The sequence below is a fragment of the Macaca thibetana genome, chromosome 3 (assembly GCF_024542745.1).
Source record: "Macaca thibetana thibetana isolate TM-01 chromosome 3, ASM2454274v1, whole genome shotgun sequence".
NCBI classification, from domain to species: Eukaryota; Metazoa; Chordata; class Mammalia; order Primates; family Cercopithecidae; genus Macaca; species Macaca thibetana.
This window is the reverse complement of record NC_065580.1, coordinates 27351567-27371552: the sequence shown is the minus strand read 5'-3', so window position 1 is coordinate 27371552 and position 19986 is coordinate 27351567. Positions and strand designations below refer to the sequence as shown.

The window sequence follows — 19986 nt, the reverse complement described above, 5'->3', positions numbered from 1 at the left end:
AGATTCACATACAGAGGCTGGGGAGATGGTAGTGTCAATGGCTAAAGCAGGTTTCTTAATCTCAAGCCATTGCTTCTTCATTGAAATTTCTTAACAATACAGGATCTTGAATTTAGGCCTCTTGGGTTCATGACAGTGGCTAAAGGTGATGAGCTAAAATCAGAAATGACTCCACTTGTAGTATTAGTACCTTTTGGGAAGCAAAGTTTAAAAGCACACTTAAAGGACATCAAAATTATCCAAAGAAACACAGTATGTCCCCAGGAACTTCGGGGGAAGCCGTACTTCCACACAGTACTTTTAGTCTTTCCTGGGGAAGTGGGGGAGCTCTGTCAGCCATTTAGGTGCCAGATATTGGATAGATTCAGGTCCTCACTGCAGATTTTACTGCCTCTAGAATATGAATCAACAACCTTTTTGCTGCTGAGAAATGCAAACAAGTGTGTATCTTATTTGGATGACCTAGGTAGACCTCACACTTAGCAGGAAAGAAAAGGACAACAGAGACAAACATCTCTGAGCTGGGGCCTGAGCTGGCTGACCTTTAAGTTCCTTTCACACATGAGTTTCTGTGCATCTGTGCTTCTCTACATAGCTGAGTAGGAAAGAAGAAAGAGATACATTTGAAAGCGATGTATGTGTTGAGATGTGGGACGAGGTTGGTACCAATCTCCCAGAGTGACCTGGCCTCTCCCTCCCACCCACCTATCAGTCACACTGAGTGTACCCTAGTTCTCTGAGAATGAGATCCAAGTCTGACCTAAGGGCCAAGGCCAGATAATTTGCCAATTTCTAACTCTGCAGGCCTCTCTGCTACACCAAGCAGCAGCTCCTGTCTTCTTCTGCCCCAATCCATGAAGCTTTTTGGCTGCTCTTCGCAGCCTTCCCAAAGGTTTTTGTTGTTGTTTGACCATTGTATGGATAAGAGGACACCCAAGTCACCCCCTCTTCCCAACCAAACTGCCAGGAAGTCCAGCCACTATCAGATAGTCCAGAACATGGAAGGTCTCACAAAGGTTTGCTGGAGTGATTTGAATTGCTGTGCCTCAACAGGGCAATGCATTTATGCTTCCAAAACTCAGCATGGGCTGGGCGTGGTGGCTCATTCCTGTAATCCCAGCACTTTGGGAGGCTGAGGCGAGCGGATCACTTGAGGTCAGGAGTTCGAGATCAGCCTGGCCAACATGGTGAAACCCCATCTCTACCAAAAATATAAAAAATTAGCCAGGTGTGGTGGTGTGTTCCTGTAATCCCAGCTACTCGGAGGCTGAGGCAGGAGAATGGCTTGAACCTGGGGGGGCAGAGGTTGCGGTGAGCCGAGATTGTGCCACTGCACTCTAGCCTGGGTGACAGAGTGAAACTGTCTCAAACAACAACAACAACAACAACAACAACAGTAACAACAAACAAAACTCAGCGTGTACAAAACTTGTTTGGGCAGGATGTTAAAATGCCTATTCCTGGGCCCAGCCCCAGAGATCCTGATTCAGCAGGTATGGGGTGGAGCTCAGGGATTCTGCATTTTTAACAAGCTCTCTGGTTGGTGCTGTACAAATTGCAGTGTGCCATTCTTTTGTGTGATGTGGAGCCTGTGACTTTTGAGTTGTAGAAGTTCTCCTTTGACTTCTTCATTAACACATAGCGACCTGGTTTGTGACTCTGTCTTCCTGTTTCTCACAGGACTCACTTTTATGGAATTGAGCTTGGTTTCAATGGCCTTCTTGTAGCAGAACCAGAGTTTCCTATCTCTCATTTATTCCTTTACCTGTCTCGTCTCTGGTGTTCTTATTTCATCCGCAAGCCTCAGTGTTGGGAAAAAAATAGCTGTTCAGGTGGGCTTTACCAGCACAAATCTGGAATTTCCTGTCCCCCAGTGGGGCCCTTCTTCATTAGCACAGTCGTGGTGCAGGAGGTTTTTATGTGACCTCATCCTGGGATCGGGCTCATCTCCTCCCTCAATCCTGACTCTAAGGCAAAGTCTTCATCAGCAAATTCCACTGGGGACTTTGGCCACTTTGGAAGCAAACTCTTTTTGCAAGAGATTCAGAATGATCCCTGCCCTGTGCCCTTCACCTTGCTCCTCCTGGCTGATGGAAGAGCATGAGTCTGAGCATGAGACTCTATTGGGAGGAGAAGAAGCTGAGATGAACCTTGATGTATCAGAACACTGGTGGCATGGCCTTCTCAGTGCTGAGTGCTGCCTAGCTTTCACCAAGTCCCCATGTCAAAGGCCTGAAGCCAGGTAGACCTATGGGAGTTGGATCCTTCTGGGATGTACATTGGATCAGGGAAGACTTAGAGCTTTGCCAACCTTCAGCAGTCTCCACAGGGTCCTGGGCTGGGCTCTGGGGAGGGGTGGAGGAGATTGAAAATGGTTACCCAAGGACTCTCTTCAAGGTATGGGGAACTTCTCTCAAACTGCGTCTTGAATACTTCATTAGTTTATGGGCTGCTCTGGTGGAATAGATTGAAAGGCTGGCTCTCAATTCATTATTTTCTGCTTGCACTTTATAGGTGGGCCACATTTTTTAAATGTTTCAGTTTGCTCCTGTATAAAATAGAGAAAATCATCCTTGAATAATCATTTTGATAATAATAATAACACTGCATTCACCCAGTGTTTTTGAACACCTGTTACATGCCAGGTACTGTTTAATGGCATGAGGGATACAAGTGAACATAATGTAATTCATGCCTTCATGGAGCTTACGTTCTAAAAGGGGATAGAGAAAACATAAACATAATATTTAGTACATCAGAAAGTAATACATTTTAGGAAGGAAAATAAAGCAGGAATGGGATGTAGGGAGTGGTGGAGAGAGAGGTACTATAGGGTATAACCAGGGAAAGTCTCACTGATAGTTGGAAGAAAGTGAGGGAGCACGCCACATGGCTATTTTGGAGAAAGGTTCTAAGCATAGGAAATAGTGAATGCAAAGACTTTGAGGCAGGAGTATGTTCAAGCAACAGCAAGGTGACCAGTGTCGCCAGATGATAGCACTGATCATGAACAATAATAACAGCAAAGCCAATGAGATAGGTACTATTTTTATCTTCATTTTGCAGGTGACTTGCCTAAGGTTACACAGCTACCATGTGGTCGAGTTTAGAGAAGACAACTTGACTACAGGTCTTGCTCTCTTAGTCATTAAAAGGCAGGAGGTGGGAAGGAGTTTCCAGTATTTGTCAAAGGCAGCCAGCTTCTTAGAGAGGGAGGGATCTATGCACATATGTAGAGGAGGGGAGGGGTGCTTTCCCTTTTCTTCTCCTACCAGTTAATCACAGAATATGTTAGTACAACACAGTCAATTTTTATGGATACCCAGATGCAGTAGCCCTGCCTGGACCCAGAGGGAAGAAGCTTCAGAAACAAGAGAAAGAAATAGGAGCCCTGTGGCTGACTACTGAGAGAATGATTATGTTTTCTGCTGCCCCTTCTGGGTTTCGCTCCCTTCTGCGCCTCAGGCGCTGGCCGTGGTGCTGAATGCTCATGTGCTGAATGCAGGGTGAACGCGTCTGGGCGAGGTGATTCTCGCTAGTGCAGCAGTCGGTATAGGGGGTTGTCTGTATGTCTGATGCGGGATATTGATACGGACAGGCGATGAGAGCTGAGAGGAAGAAGGTGTGGCAGAAGTGAGATTGGCTTGCCCATTTCTTATTCTAAAATTGGTTCACTGTGCACTAAACATAATGGTTTCAGTGGTTCAGTCCTGGCGTGATGCTGGTGAGGTCGCTGTGCTGGGACAGCAGCTGGAAGTGCCCATCAGTGGAGTAGTTTCCATTGCTCATAGCAGCAAAGCTGCCTTTTCTGTGATTCCAGGCCATTCACATTTCCACATTTGTGCTTTGATTGTTTTATTTCTCTACGCAGGAATGTTCAAAATCTGTCTTAAATCACTTTTGATTTCATGGAGCTACATTAGCTATCTCTTTTAAAATGCCTGTGTTATATGTGTAGCTTATTTCACAGAATCTAAGAGTTAATCCTATTTTCTTGTCTAATCAACGTTTTCTTGAGATCACGGAAATTATTTTCCATTTCTTTTGTAATTCTCACTGCTGCACAGTTGTGGGTACGGGACAGATTTGCAAATATCTCAGATCCTTTTGGGCCTTGGTGCTTTTCAAAAGCTTCTTGTATCCTCTTCTGGCTCTCTTTTTCATCTGAGTCATGACAATCTTTGTAGGGCTAAAATCTCATTTATTAAGCCAGTTGATTTTTTGAGACATCAAATAGCCATGTACATGTTGAGCATTATAGAGGAGGGATGGTGAAATGTGGCTGAATGATGAGGAGGCAAGGGTGAATGAAATCAAAGGGACAATATTTATGCCCCTTAGCAGGAAGGGCAACTATGTTACATTTTGTGGGTTAATTATAAAAATTATACATTGCTTTGGCGTGTCCCAAACTGCTGCCCCAGACAGCAGCCTGTTGGGTTATTGGTCTTCTGTGGATGCATAGTTTGAGTGCTTGAGTTATTGGTATTTAGCTATATCTTTTTTTGAAGGAGATATTACCTCATTGTTCTAGTTCTTTGGCCTGGATATTTGGGTAGAGTCAGTAAAAATGATCCTGCCTTGGGGGAATCCAGGTTCCTACTCTCCTGGAGTCAGACAGAAAGGAACAGAATGAAAGAGGAGCTTTTGATTAAGGATGACCCTTCTTAATCAGCTCTGTCCATGTGGTGACCCAGGTAAATGCTGCCAATACCTTTCTCCATGATCTTTCTTAGGGACTTGGAAGGTGCTTTTGTAACTTGGACAACAGCAACGTATTAAGTAACAGAACTTTTTCTCAGCTCTGGGAGAAACTTGCCGATGTTTGATGACTGTGGGGATATCACAGAAAAAGCATTAAACTTTCCAGCATGCCTGGGCCCAATATTAATCATCTGTCAGCCAGGAATCTTGGTGAGCAGGAAGGAGAAAATGAGTTGTGTATATATGTGTGTGTGTGTGTGTGTGTGTGTGTGTATGGAGGGGTGGGGGATGGAGGGTGGTGAGAGGCTGAAAGATAGCACTCCAGGAGCTAGGCCAAATGGAGAGTACAGGAGGTGAAGGAAGGAATGGTGAGAAGATAGTCAAGTGGAAGGAAAAGCAGATGAATTGGGGAGGAAAGTGAGAGACATTAAAGAAGGTGTATGGAAAAATGAAGTGGGGGCAGAAGATGCAAGATGGATGTGAAAATTATTTGAAAAGAAAGTGGTATTGAAAAGTGCAATGTCATTGCAGTTAGGCACACAGAAGTATTGGAGAGGAGAAGGCATAAAAGAGGGAGAAGAAAAACAAAGATGAGCAAGAAGGACATTGAGATAGATTGAGAACAGACAAGCAGAGAAAGACACACACAAAGAGGAAATGAATATTCTAGGGTCATAAGAAACCAGGGACTAGAGATCTTGTGACATCAACAGAAGGCAGAGACTGCAAGACAAAAGACAACTTAAGCCATTTTCTGGTCTGTGAAGTCACCCACAGCAGCACAATGTGCTGGGAACTGATGTCTGCCTGTGATCATTGTTTACTTAGAAAGCCGGCTGACATGAGATGAAATTAACACAATAGGATGGAAAATTGCTAATAAAACAAAAATCCCTGCTGTTAGATTTTCATAGCCTAATTATTCAGCACGTTACTCACTAATGGCATGAGACATTACCATGCTAATGTGTAGTCTGCATATGTCAGAGGAGGAAGGATGGGAAGGACTCTTACTCTTTGCAAATGGAGAAATTACCTACTCCCAGATGGAGGACAGTTGGGATTAGTGGGATACTGGTGGTCAGGAAAGAGGGGTAGACTTTTCTAGGCCTGGGCAGGAATCAGAGCCCTAGGGTTTGTTCCTCTGTACTAATCAAAGCACCATGGGCCCTTCCAATCCAAGCTGCTCTCGGCATTCACCATGTGTCCCTCCCATTTGAGAATCACATTACTGAGATGAATAAGATTTGAGCACAAATAATAAGAAGCAAAAGCTGTCTCTAAGTGCACTTGACAACTGTGGGAGCCTGACTTTGTTTACACTTTTACTTGGCATCCTCTGATCACTATCTGATTCAAATCTTATGTAGTTAATTTATTCTTGTGGCTTTTATTTAAATCTGTTCTGTTATGTTAAGAGGTATTCTGATTGTCCTTGACAAAGTGAAAAGATCCCAGAGTCAGGGACTGTATATTCTACTTTCTTAGAAGCTCTTTGTTCTGTCCATTTATGCATCCAGAGATACAGACATTCATTCAATACTGGCTGAATGACTATCCCTGGATCACGTGATGGAGTGCAAAGAAAAACAGAAACCATTATTTTCCTCAAGATAAATAATGGGCACGAGGTGGGTATGCAAATTACTAAGGGAGGTGTTCAACCAGGGAGACCTGGAAGAGCATGCACAGGCAAGTTCCATCTTCGTGGAGGACGGCAGCAGGGCTATAGCTCTGGAGGGGCGGTTCTATCGTCTTCAGCCTTAGACAATCGTGGAACCATAACCTGTTTCTAAGATGGGCAGTCTGATGATGGAAGGGCTACCTGAATGTGGGTATGTACATGCTTGCACATGCTTGTGTGCTTGCTTGATTCTGTCCCCTTACTGTGGTTGGCTCTGGTAGTTGTAGCTCTCCTCTCCTCTTTTTCTCTGGAAACATAAACATCTTTTTCCAACAAGAAGTCTATTCCATATTGATCCTATGGGACAGAGTTACAGTGATCATGCAATTGGTTCAAGGAGGCCTATGTGACCTGGGATTGATCAACTAGAATCCTCAGCATTCTTCCAGGACTTTGCTGGGACCAGTGGCAGAGGTTTTCTTTCTCTCTCTGTGCTTCTGTCTCTGCCTCTCTCTTCCTGAAAGAGCTAACTTTCTGAAAGTTTGGGATAGATTTAACTAACTGTATTAGTCCATTTTCATACTGCTCTCAAGAAATACCTGAGACTGGGTAATTTATAAAGAAAAAGAGGTTTAGTGGACTCGCAGTTTCACATGGCTGGGAAGGCCTCCCAATCATGGTGGAAGGTGAAGGAAGAACAGGAACACGTTTTACATGGCAGCAGGCAAGAGAGCATGTGCAGGGGAACTGCCCTTTATTCAGCATGGGAAAAACCTGCCGGCATGATTCAATTACCTCCCACCGGGTCCCTCCCACGACCCATGGAGATTATGGGAGCTACAATTGAAGATGAGATTTGGGTGGGGACACAGCCAAACCATTTTGCTCCCTAAGCCAATTTTTTAGCATGTGGGAGAAAATTGCCTGAGAATAAAATCAACTCAGAAAAGCAAAAGAGAGAGAGAGAGAGAGAGAGAGAGAGAGATTGAGATCTAATGATATTGTTCAAATTAATTCCTGAATCTGGACAGGAATTCTTGGTTACACAGACCAGATCGTTCTCTTTGTGCTTAAGCTGGTTTGAGTTAAATTTGTCACATGCAAATCAAGTAGTCCTAGTAACACTTTTTCTTCCACTCATCTCAGCTTTAGAATGCTCAAGGTATTCTTGGCCACTGTGAACAGAACAAGACTTTATAATTCTTTACAATGGATGTGTCCTTTGTAGCCTGCCATCGGCCTTTGTGGTGGTAGGTGAAGAGACAGGTCAAGCTCCTTGCTGAGCAACACTCAATGGAGTGAAAGCTGGTATGGAGGTCCTTGATCTTCTAACCTACAAAGGATTTTTGAAGCATACTTTTCCCAATGTTTCTTCTGTTTCTCTTTGGACTTTTTCCCTCTTGTAAATTGATACTGAGGGTATGAAGCCAAGGAAGAACTTCATAAAAGCACTAGGTTTTTCAGGAGGGATTTCAAAGTGAAGAAGCAATTAAGCGGGTGGAGCTTGCTTGAGATGTATCAATGACCCTAGCAGGGATCAGTGGGCTTGAAGAGCCTCTGCCTCTGAGCAGCCAGAATGTTTTTCTGTGTGCTGGCACAAAAGTGTCCTGTGCACAAGTGTCCTGGTGATAACGCTGGACCAGGAGAAGGAACTAGGAAAAAAGGGGTGGTAGTCATTAGGACTAGTGACTAGAATTTGGATTTTTCTTTTTCTGGGCACTTGATAAAATTGCATTCCCATCACTCTTAAAGCTAGGTGTGGCTGGATGATTTACTCATAATGAAATGTGAGCAGAAGCCATGTGCCTCCTCTGGTACATCATATTTAAGAACCACTGAATGATTTCTCCACTCTTTCATGAAGACTGGTGATATTCAAGATGAGATTTTCATCAACCAGGCTGCCCCTGAATAAGTCTGTACCAGTTTCCTGAATAAGGAAAAAGCAGCCAATTCTAGCATGAACATGAAGTGCGATCAAGAAAGAAACCATTGTTATTTTAAACCATCAAGTTTTTTTTTTTAAATTAATGAACTTTATTTTTTAGCACAGTTTTAGATTAACAGAAGGGCCAGACACACTGGCTCATGCCTATAATTCCAGTGCTTTGGGAGGCTGAGGTGGGAGGATCCCTTGAGGCCAGGAGATTAAGACCAGTCTGGGCAAAATAGCAAGACCCATCTCTACCCAATATGGAAAGAAAATTAGCTGGGTGTGGTGGCATGTGCCTGTAGCCCTAGGTATTCAGGAGGGTGAGGCAGGATGATTGCTTGAGACCAGGAGTTTTAGTGAGTTATGATCATGCTGCTGCATTTGCACTCTAACATGCATAACAGCGTGGTTTTGTCTTAAAAAAAAAAGATTTACAGAAGAATTGAGCAGATAGTTCAGCGTTTCCATGTATCTCCCCTACTGACATATCCCTTATTATTGACATCATACATTAGTATAGTATATTTGTCACAATTAATGACCCAATACTGATATATTATTATTAACTAGAGTTCATAGTTTACATAGAGGTTCACTATTTGCATTGTACAATTCTGTGAGTCCCAACAAATGCATGTCATATACCCATAATTATAGTATACAGAATCCTATTGCTGCTCTAAAAATCTCCTGTGCTTCACCTGCTAATCCCTCCCCTACCCAGAACCCCTGGCAACCACTGACCTTTTTAATGTCTATATAGTATTTCATTTCCCAGAATGTCATATAGTTGGAATCATACAGTATGTATCCCTTTCAGACTGGCTTCACTTAGCAATACACATTTAAATTTCTTTCTTGTCTTTTCATGGATTGGTAGGACTTTCTTCCTGTCACTGAATAATATTCGTTGTATAGAATATGGTTTGCTTATCCATTTACCTATTGAGTTACATCTTGGTTGCTTCCAGTTTTTGGCAATTATGAATAAAGCTGCTATAAACATTCATTTGTAGGTTTTATGTGGGCATAAGTTTTCAAGTCAGTTGGATAAATACCTAGGAGTGCGATTGTTGGATTGTATGGCAATACTATGTTTAAGCCTTGTAAGAAACCACCAGATTATCTTTCAAAGTGACCACACCATTTTGCATTGCCACTGAATAATATTCTTGCCAATATTTGGCATTGTTAGGGTTTTTTTTTTTTTTGCCATTAGAATAGGTATTTAGTGGTATCTCATTGTTGTTTTAACTTGCGCTTCTCTAATGACATATGATGTTGAGCATGTATTCATATACTTGTTTGTCATCTGTGTATCTTTTTGGTGGGGTATCTGTTCAAGTCTTTTGCCAGCTTTTAAAGTGGGTTGTTTATTTTCTTATTATTGAGTTTTAAGGTTTTTTTTTTTTTCCCTTTTGGCTACAAGGCCTTTATCAGACATGTGCTTTGTGAATATATTCTTCCAGTCTTTGGCTCGTTTTTTCATTCTCTTAAAAGTATCTTTTGCAGAGCAGAAGTTTTAAATTTTAATAAAATCTAAGTTGCCAATATTTTTCTTTCATGTATTGCTCTTTTTTTTTTTTTAATCTGAAAACTCATCTCCAAACTCAAGGTCACCTAGATTTTCTTCTACATTATCTTCTAGACGTTTTATAGTTTTACATTCAGGTCTATGATCCTTTTTGAGGTAATATTTTGTGAAAAGTAGAAGGAAGGTCTGTATCTAGATTAATCTTTTCCTAAGGATGTCCGATGTTTTAGTACCATTTATTTAAAAATCTATGGTATCTTTTTTTTTTTTTTTGAGACAGATTCTTAGACTGTTGCCCAGGCTGGGTGCAGTGGTGTGGTGTCAGCTCACTGCAGCCTCTGCCTCCCAGGCTCAAGTGATTCTCTCACATCAGCTCCTGAGTAGCTGGGACTACAGGTGTGTACTACCATGCCTGGCTAATTAAAAAACTGTAGATACACAGTCTTACTATATTGCCCAGGCTGGTCTCAGACTCCTGGGCTCAAGCCACCCTCCTATCTCAGCCTCCCAAAGTGCTGGGATTACAGGTGTGAGCCACCATGCTTTGCCTAAAAATCTACTATTTCCTCATTGAATCTCCTTTGCTTCTTTGTCAAAGATAGGTGGTCTGTCTTGCGTGGGTCTGTTTTGGACTCTTTTATGTTCCACTGATTTATTTGTCTATTCTTCCTCCAATATCATGTTGTCTTGATTACTGTACCTTTATTAGCAGTGTTAAAGTCAGGTAATATCAGCCTTTTGACTTTGTGCTTCTTTTTCAGTATCGTGTTGATTATCTTGTCTTTTGCCTTTCCATATAAACTTTAAATCTTTTTTTGATATTTGCAAAATAACTTGTCAGGATTTTGATCAAGATTACATTCAATCTATAGATCAGTTGGAAATAATTGACATCTTAACAATATTGGGTCTTCCTATCCGTGAACATGGAATACATTTCCATTTATTTAGATATTTGATTTTTTTAATCAGACTTGTTTTCCCTAAATAGATTCTGTATTGATTTTATTTATTAGATTAGAACCTAAGTATTTCAATTTTTTGGTGCTGACATAGATGATGTATTTTTAATTTTATAATCCATTTTTTTCCTTGTGGGTATATAGGAAAGCAATTAAATTTTTTTTGTATTAACCTTGTATCCTGCAGTCTTGCTATAATTGCTTGTTCATTTCAAGACTTTTTTTGTTTTTGTTTTTTGTTTTTTGGTCAGTTCTTTGGGATTTTCAACATGGACAATCATCACATTTGCAAACAAAGACAGTTTTATTTCTTCCTTCCTTATCTGTTTAATTTTTTAATTCTTATCTTATCGTCTTAGCTAGGACTTCTAGTATGATGCTGAATAGGGTGGTGAAAGGAGAATTCCTTTTCTTGTTTCTGATTTTCAGGGGAAACAATCTAGTTTCATCATTAAATATAATACTAGCTGTAGGGGTTGGCAAGCTTTCTTCCCCCCCCCCATTTCACTGATTTTTTATTAGAGCAAGTGTATGTTCTGTAATGTATTTCACGCACAAGCATGAAAGATGAGGTCTCTCTCTCTCTCTCTCTACATGGACTGCTCCCGGGGTCTGGTCACAATATGCCACCACAGTGGGGGCAAATCACCTTCCTTTTGGGCAGGTGGCATTTGCTTCTGTAGCTGCTTAACCTCTCGTTTCCAGCTTTCCCTCTGCAGTTTCTTCCACTGTTTTCTCTTGGCAAAGTAATCAGGATACACTGCCTTCTCAGAAGGATGCCAGTCTCCTAAGCACCATTCTGGTACCTCGTAGCACTCATATGTCACATAGGAGGCACCCCTAGGAGAGTCGGGGAAGGTGTATGGCTGTGGATGCTGAAAATACCAGAATTCTTCCTCAGCCTTCTTCAGCAGCTGGGTGGCCTTCATCATATCCTTTTCATTCTTATGTTCTTCAAACCAGGCTCTCATCAGATAAGCAAAGTATTGGTATTTGTCGCTTTGGATGCACCACAACTCGAGGTGGTGCAGCGCCCGCTTCTTTTTTTAAAATTTTTAAAATTATACTGTATGTTCTAGGGTACATGTGCACAATGTGCAGGTTTGTTACATATGTATACATGTGCCATGTTGGTGTGCTGCACCCATTAACTTGTCAATTAAATTAGGTGTATTTCCTAATGCTATCCCTCCTGCCTCCTCCCACCCTACAACAGGCCCTGGTGTGTGATGTTCCCCTTCCTGTGTCCAAGTGTCCTCATTGTTCAATTCCCACCTATGAGTGAGAACATGCAGTGTTTGGTTTTCTATTCTTGCAATAGTTTGCTGAGAATGATGGTTTCCAGCTGCATCCATGTCCCTACAAAGGACATGAACTCATCCTTTTTTATGGCTGCATAGTATTCCACAGTGTATATGTGCCACATTTTCTTAATCCAGTCTGTCATTGATGGACATTTGGGTTTGTTCCAAGTCTTTGCTATTGTGAACAGTGCCACAATAAACATACATGTGCATGTGTCTTTATAGCAGCATGATTTATAATCCTTTGGGTATATACCCAGTAATGAGATGGCTGGGTCAAATGGTATTTCTAGTTCTAGATCCTTGAGGAATCTCCACACTGTCTTCCACAATGGTTGAACTAGTTTACAGTCCCACCAACAGTGTAAAAGTGTTCCTATTTCTTCACATCCTCTCCAGCACCTGTTGTTTCCTGACTTTTTAATGATCTCCATTCTAACTGGTGTGAAATGGTATCTCATTGTGGTTTTGACTTGCATTTCTCTGACAGCCAGTGATGATGAGCATTTTTTTCCTGTGTCTGTTGGCTGCATAAATGTCTTCTTTTGGGAAGTGTCTGTTCATATCCTTTGCCCACTTTCTGATGGGGTTGTTTGTTTTTTTTCTTGTAAATTTGTTTGAGTTCTTTGTAGGTTCTGGATATTAGCCCTTTGTCAGATGAGTAGATTATAAAAATTTTATCCCATTCTGTAGGTTGCCTGTTCACTGTGATGGTAGTTTCTTTTGCTGTGCAGAAGCTCTTTAGTTTATTTAGATCCCATTTGTCAGTTCTGGCTTTTGTTGTCATTGCTTTTGGTGTTTTAGACATGAATTCCTTGCCCATGCCTATGTTCTGAATGGTATTACCTAGGTTTTCTTCTAGGGTTTTTATGGTTTTAGGTCTAACATTTAAGTCTCTAATCCATCTTGAATTAATTTTTGTATAAGGTGTAAGGAAGGGATCCAGTTTCAGCTTTCTACTTATGGCTAGCCAGTTTTCCCAGCACCATTTACTAAACACAGAATTCTTGTTTTGTCAGGTTTGTCAAAGATCAGGTGGTTGTAGATGTGTGGTATTATTTCTGAGGGCTCTGTTCTGTTCCACTGGTGTATATCTCTGTTTTGGTACCAGTTCCATGCTGTTTTGGTTACTGTAGCCTTGTAGTATAGTTTGAAGTCAGGTAGTGTGATGCCTCCAGCTTTGTTCTTTTGGCTTGTCATTGTCTTGGCAATGTGGGCTCTTTTTTGGTTCCATATGAACTTTAAAGTAGTTTTTTCGAATTCTGTGAAGAAAGTCATTGGTAGCTTAATGGGGATGGCCTTGAATCTATAAGTTACCTTGGGCAGTTTGGCCATTTTCATGATATTGATTCTTCCTATCCATGAGCATGGAATGTTCTTCCATTTGTTTGTGTCCCCTTTTATTTCATTGAGCAGTGGTTTTTAGTCCTCCTTGAAGAGGTCCTTCACATCCCTTATAAGTTTGATTCCTAGATATTTTATTCTATTTGAAGCAATTGTGAATGGGAGTTCACTCATGATTTGGCTCTCTGTTTGTCTGTTATTGGTGTACAAGAATGCTTGTGATTTTTGCACATTGATTTTGTATCCTGAGACTTTGCTGAAGTTGCTTATCAGCTTAAGGAGATTTTGGGCTGAGACGATGGGGTTTTCTAAATATACAATCATGTCATCTGCAAACAGGGACAATTTGACTTCCTCTTTTCCTAATTGAATAGCCTTTATTTCTCTCTCTTGCCTGATTGCCCTGGCCAGAACTTCCAACACTATGTTGAATAGGAGTGGTGAGAGAGGGCATCCCTGTCTTGTACCAGGTTTCAAAGGGAATGCTTCCAGTTTTTGCCCATTCAGTATGATATTGGCAGTGCCCCCTTTTAAAGCCTCAACACTTTCTGCTGATGGGTCAGGTAGGCCACCGGTGCAGGGAACGTCACAATTGTGCTGACCTTCAGTGGCCTCAGGGATAGCCGGGTGACTTTCTTTATTAAGGTAAGGAAGTTTCCTTCTACTCCAAGTCCACTGATTTTTTTTCCTTAAATAATGAATGGGTGTTTGACTTTGTCAAATGTTTTTTCTGCATCTATTGATATGATTGTATATTTTTCTTCTTTAGCCTGTTGAGGTAATGGATTACATGAAGTAATTTTTGTTTATTTATTTATTTTTTGAGACTGAGTCTCACTGGGTCGCCCAGGCTGGAGTGCAGTGGTGCAATCTCGGCTCACAGCAACCTCCGCCCCCAAGGTTCAAGCGATTCTCCTGCCTTAGCCTCCCAAATAGCTGGGATTAAAGGCACACACCACCACACCTGGCTAATTTTTGTATTTTAGTAGAGATGAAGTTTCACCATGTTGGCCAGGCTGGTCTTGAACTCTTGACCTCAAGCAATCTGCCTGCCTCAGCCTCCCAACGTGCTGGGATTATAGGCATGACCTACCACGCCCGGCCTGAAGTAATTTTTGAATGTTGAGCCAGCCTTGCATACCTGGAATAAATCTCATTTGTCATGGTGTATAATTCTTTTTCTACATTGTTGGATTTGATTTGCCAATATTTGGTTGAGAATTTTTACATCAGTGTTCATGAAAAATATTGGCCTCTAATTTTTCTTTCTTTTAACGTCTTTCTCTGGTTTGTTTTGGTATTAGGACAATGCTGACCTCATAGAAAGAGTTAGAAAATGTTCCGTGTGCTTCTGTTTTCTGAAAGAGATCATAGAGAATTGGTATAATTTCTCCCTTAAATGTTTGATAGAATTCACTAGTAAAACCATCTGGACTTGGTATTTTCTGTTTTTGGAAGGTTATTAATTATTGAGTCAGTTTCTTCAATAGATATAGGTTATTCATATTCTGTTTCTTCCTGTGTATCAGTAATTTATACCCATCAAGGGATTGGTCTATTTCATATATTTTATCAAATTTGTAGACGTAGAATTGTTTATATTCCTTTATTATACCTTTAATGTTCACGGGATCAGTAGAAATAGCTCCTCTTTAATTTCTAATATTAGTAATTTGCAGTTTAACTAGAGGTGTACCAATTTTACTCATCTTTTGAAAATAATTAGCTTTTGATTATGCTCTTATGTTTTTAAACTAGCCTTTATTATGCTTTTAATGATCACGAGATCAGTAGAAGTAGCTCCTCTTTTATTTCCAATACTAGTAGTTTGTAACTTGACTAGAGGCTTATCAATTTTACTGATCTTGTGAAAAAACTAGCTTTTGATTTTTTTGATTTTTCTCTATTGATTTCTCGTTTCGACTTCCATTGATTTCTGCTCTAATTTTATTATTTTGTATTATGCTTCTTTGGGTTTACATTTCTATTTCCTCCTTAGTTTCCTAAGGTAGAAGCTTAAATGATTGATTTTAGATATTTTTTCTTTTTTAATGTGTGCATTCAATGTTAGAAAATTTCTTCAAAACCCCACTTTTGCTGCATACCACAAATTTTGATCAGTTGTATTTTCATTTTTATTTAGTTCAAAATATTTAAACATTTATTTGGAAAAATCCAGTCAACCTGGGATGCACAAGGGCTATGAGCAAGAGAGAAGCCATATGGTTTTAAACCACTAGGGATTTTTTTTTTTAATTGTAGAAAACTTTGCCTATCCTGCTGGTAAATGAGGACAAAGGATTTTGTAAGCATAGCAGTCACAGTGTGTAGTTTCAGGCAACATAAACCAAATCTGGTTGATTTAAGCACATACAAAAAAGAATTTATTAAAATGAATATTGGTAGTTCAGAATATCTTCAGGAAGCCTAGAGTATCTGGATTGTAGGCTATACACCTGGAAGCAATGTTCCTAATCATGCAACAAAACTAAGGGAGTGAAGACACCATTGTTGCTGCAGCCCAACACTGATGCTGCGATTGCCTTGCAGACACCACCGACACTGGATGCTGCCCTGGGAACCTGGGAGTAGCTGCTGCCACACATCAACACAGTGAATTCTCTCAGCTCCTGCCTCTTCACAGTTCTTGCTTCCAATATAATGTCTGGGAAGGTGCATATAGGTTAGTTCAACAGAATGAAAACATCTGCTGTAGTAAGCAACAAAGTGATATAACTGAAAGAGCTCTAGACTGCAAGATGACCTGGGATGCAGTCCAGACGCTCAGCATGGTGAGCCTGAGCAAACCTCTTTGCCTTTGAGAGCTTGTAGGGTGGCATGAGGATGAAAGAAGATCAGTGGTTTGAGGGCAGTAAAATTTTCTATCAATATATGTTATTATGTGTTTGCATGACCAGGTATGGTCAGCACAGTACCCAGCAACTAACCCGCCACTAGGCACAGACTGGGCACTCAATATTTAGAGCAAATAAAAGGTCTAAGCTTGTTCAGGTTAAAGATCTTGACCTCTCAAGATCTATCTTCCCTGCTAGAATGTAAGGACTTTTCTAGGGAATTTTTTTTTTTTCTTTTAGACAGGTTTTGCTCTTGTTGCCCAGGCTGGAGGGCAGTGGTGCGATTTCGGCTTACTGCAACCTCCACCTCCCAGGTTCAAGTGATTCTCCTGCCTCAGCCTTCCCAAGTAGCTGGGATTATAAGCATGCACCACCAAGCCCGACTGGTTTTGTATTTTTTTAAGTAGAGATGGAATTTCTCCGTGTGGGTTAGGCTGGTCTCGAACTCCCAACCTCAGGTGATCCGCCCATCTTGGCCTCCCAAAGTGCTGGGATTACAGGCATGAGCCACCGCACCCAGCCTTTTTCTAGGGATTTTTATCTGCTTTCTTCAATACCATGGCTCCAGCTGTAAGAGCAGGGCCTAGAAGAGTGGGTCCTCAATAAATATTTGTTGAATGAGTGAATGAGTGAGGTAAATGAATGAATATCTATTCTGTCATCTGAGACCAAAATATTCCTAGCCCAGACCCTTATTTCTAAGTTCTTCTAGGAATGTTCTTCCTGACTTAGTTCTGCCCTTCTTCAGCTGCTGTAAAGGGGCTTCAAAAAAGTGTCCAATTGTCCAAGCAGCAAACTTCTGTCATTGTTTCTCTGTCACTGTCTTATGATAAGGGCCTGCTTGGTGCTTTGAAAGGAAATTGGCCCCAGTCTCTAAATATTCTTTATAGCCCAATGATGTCTTTGCTTTTTTAGCTGTACTTTTCTTTTTCCAGTCTGGATTATGATTTTCCCTTGCTCAGCTGGCCCCTAGCATAACTAGTCTAACTGTATCACTATCTACCTCTTACTGGCAGTGATCAGCCCATAAAAGGACTGCCATTTGACTTATCCTAGTGTCATATCCAAATTCAGATCCTGACCACAGAAAACACAAGATAAGGGCTATTGGTCCTAGAAAGGACTTTGGAAGTCATCCAAGCTTGCTTCTTTTCAGGGAGCCTCTGCATTTGCTGTTTCCTCTGCTAGGACAGCATCTCCCCTTGATCTTTTGATGGCTATCTCCTTCTTGTCATTGGAGACCTCAGTATAAAATTCACCCCCTCCCACAGGTCTTCCCTGGGTGCTCCATCTGAAGTAGCTACCCAGGACCTCTCCATCATAAGACTACATTTTAATTATCTGTCTATTGCTTACCACGATTTCACACACATTCATTCATTTATTCATCATGCAAACAGATTAACAGCTCCTGGACACATATTGGGAGCTCAATAACATTTTTTGAATGAATAAATCCAGTTCAGGTCCCTGGGAAACTCAAGCCCAGAGAAATAAAGTGACTTTAAGAAGGTCACACAGCTCCTTAGTGGAACAGCATTGACTGGAACCCATGGTCCTTGACTCTTGTCCTGTGCTTTTCCCACCATGCCAGTTTTCATAGATAAAGATAAAAAGAAGGAACATCTCTTGGGCCCCCAGTAGGTATCAGTTTCTGTGGTGGTTGCTCTATACATGTTAGTCAAATTAGCCTTATCATGACCCTATAATGTAGGTAGAGTTCAGATTTTTATAAATAAGGATAGAGAGTCTTTGTGATGCTAAGTAATTTGCCAGGTATCCCACTGCTATAGAGTGAGAGCTGGGATCTGACCCTAGCTTGGTCCGACTTTCAAGTTTTTTGGACTGCTTCAGCTGCGTGACACCTCCAGGTAACATTTGTGCTTTATTAGCATTTCTGTACAGTAAATCTAAGCAGTGAGTAATAGGGAAATTTCAGGCACAATGGAAGGTTGACAGAAGGCATGGGGTAGGGAGGCTACACAGGTTTCCTGTTGCCCTTCAAATCACACTGTAGAAGTGACATCTGTCTCTTTGTCTCACAAGTGAGGCTTACTGCTCTAGAGTCCTGGGATGTCACACTGTGTGAGTAGCCTCCGAAGGTGTGTGACGCGAATAGCAGCTCTGCCTGGCTCCATTCAGTTTTCTCCTTGGGAGGACAAAGAAAATTGGGATGTGTGTAATTTATGCCCAAATGGCTAGAAAAGAAAACATCTCATCAATGATTTATATATTTGCAAATGTAAAATAAAACTTGTAGACCAAATGCTAACAGAGCCTATGCAGCCCTTGGTTTCTTCCACCTCTGTTTACAGCCTGAATCCCACATTTTTTTCTGGTTCCACCCATTCCTTTTTCCTCTTGAGCTCATGTTGCATCTACTTGGCTGATTCCTAACCTTGGGCAAACTTAATTGTCCCTTTCCCCTGCTCTTTCTCTAGGTTGCAGAATAGTTTTGGAGTAACCACATAGTTCTCATCAATCTATGTTCTCCTGCTTCACCTGGGCCTTTGATGCAACTTAGTGGAGCTTTCGCTCTACTCTGGTTGCTGGCCTCTTCCTGTCCTCACTGTTGTAGGTAAAGCCATTCGTGATGCATTCAAAGATTTAAAGATGCTGGTCCAAGTGCAGACACCTGGTTTGACAGCATAGAGGGAGCTCCAGGACTCAGGGAAAGGTGTTCTCAGCACCTATAACACCTATAACAGTTTCTCAGGTAGTGGCAAAGAAAAGAAAGGTGAGAAGATTCTGGCAGTTCCCTGAGCTTTTATTATAAAAATCCAAAAACGGCCTCATGGGCTATTTACCAAACTCTAGTAAAAGATTTAAAGGTCATTGTATTAGAGACTGTGGTCTTCCTTCCCTTGCTTGATATCTCACTTTCCTTCTTTCTTTCCACAAAAATTGTACAACTACTCTGTACCAAGCACCATTCTAGGTTCTGGAAAAGACAGGCTAAAATCTCTGATATCCTGAAACTTTCATGTAGTAATTGACTATCATCATGTACTTTCTAAGGTGAAGCATCCTGAGTTCCTTGCATCCCAGGCACCCATTTGTTGGCTTCTCCTCCACTCATTAAGCTTAGTTACATTCTTGGGCTGAAACAACCTCTTGGAGCTCACATCTAGTTCACTAGATTTCTTTTTTTCAGAGACAGTGAAGAATAAAGGCAAAAGCAATAAGGATGCAAAGAGAAGATACACCTGTTCAAGACAGAAACCCTCAAAGCAGCTCTTGTAGCAAACCAAACATTAAAAGTAATTTTGGTTGAGCTGAGATCTCCCTGAACTCAAAAGCACAGGTGTAGGGAGATGAGAGGAAAGAATTATCTTGGAGATACAGTAATAAGCTAATACAGCGTGCATGACAACTTAGGGACTGAGAATTCATAAATATATTCATGTTTTCTTCCCAGTCAAATTGATTAAATACCCAAGCACAAAGTTAGACTGAAAGAGAGATTGAAACAGCAAGAGAGAGAAAGGAAAAGCGAGCTACAGAAGTTCTGGTAAAACATATCAACTCTGGACAAAGACTACTTCATCAAACGCATAAACAGCCACTGCCTGATACATTAGAATCTGGAAGTATCATAAATTAACTGCCAAGAAACTTTGCGAAAGGTCATATTTAACATTAATCAAGCTCTGGTAGTGGATATTTCCATGGTTAGAGGAGAGAGGAAAAGAAAGACTACTTTCTCTGCATTGCATTTTCAAAATC

The 19986-nt window shown here is 41.1% G+C and overlaps 1 protein-coding gene and 1 pseudogene across 1 annotated transcript in view; both read right to left on the bottom strand.

The window, feature by feature from the left end:
- PODXL (podocalyxin like) overlaps window positions 1-19986 on the bottom strand; it is a 1065326-nt gene that overhangs the window by 239801 nt on the left and 805539 nt on the right. The window lies entirely within an intron of this gene.
- Window positions 11348-19986, bottom strand: part of LOC126950805 (NADH dehydrogenase [ubiquinone] 1 beta subcomplex subunit 9-like) — an 80434-nt pseudogene continuing 71795 nt past the window's right edge.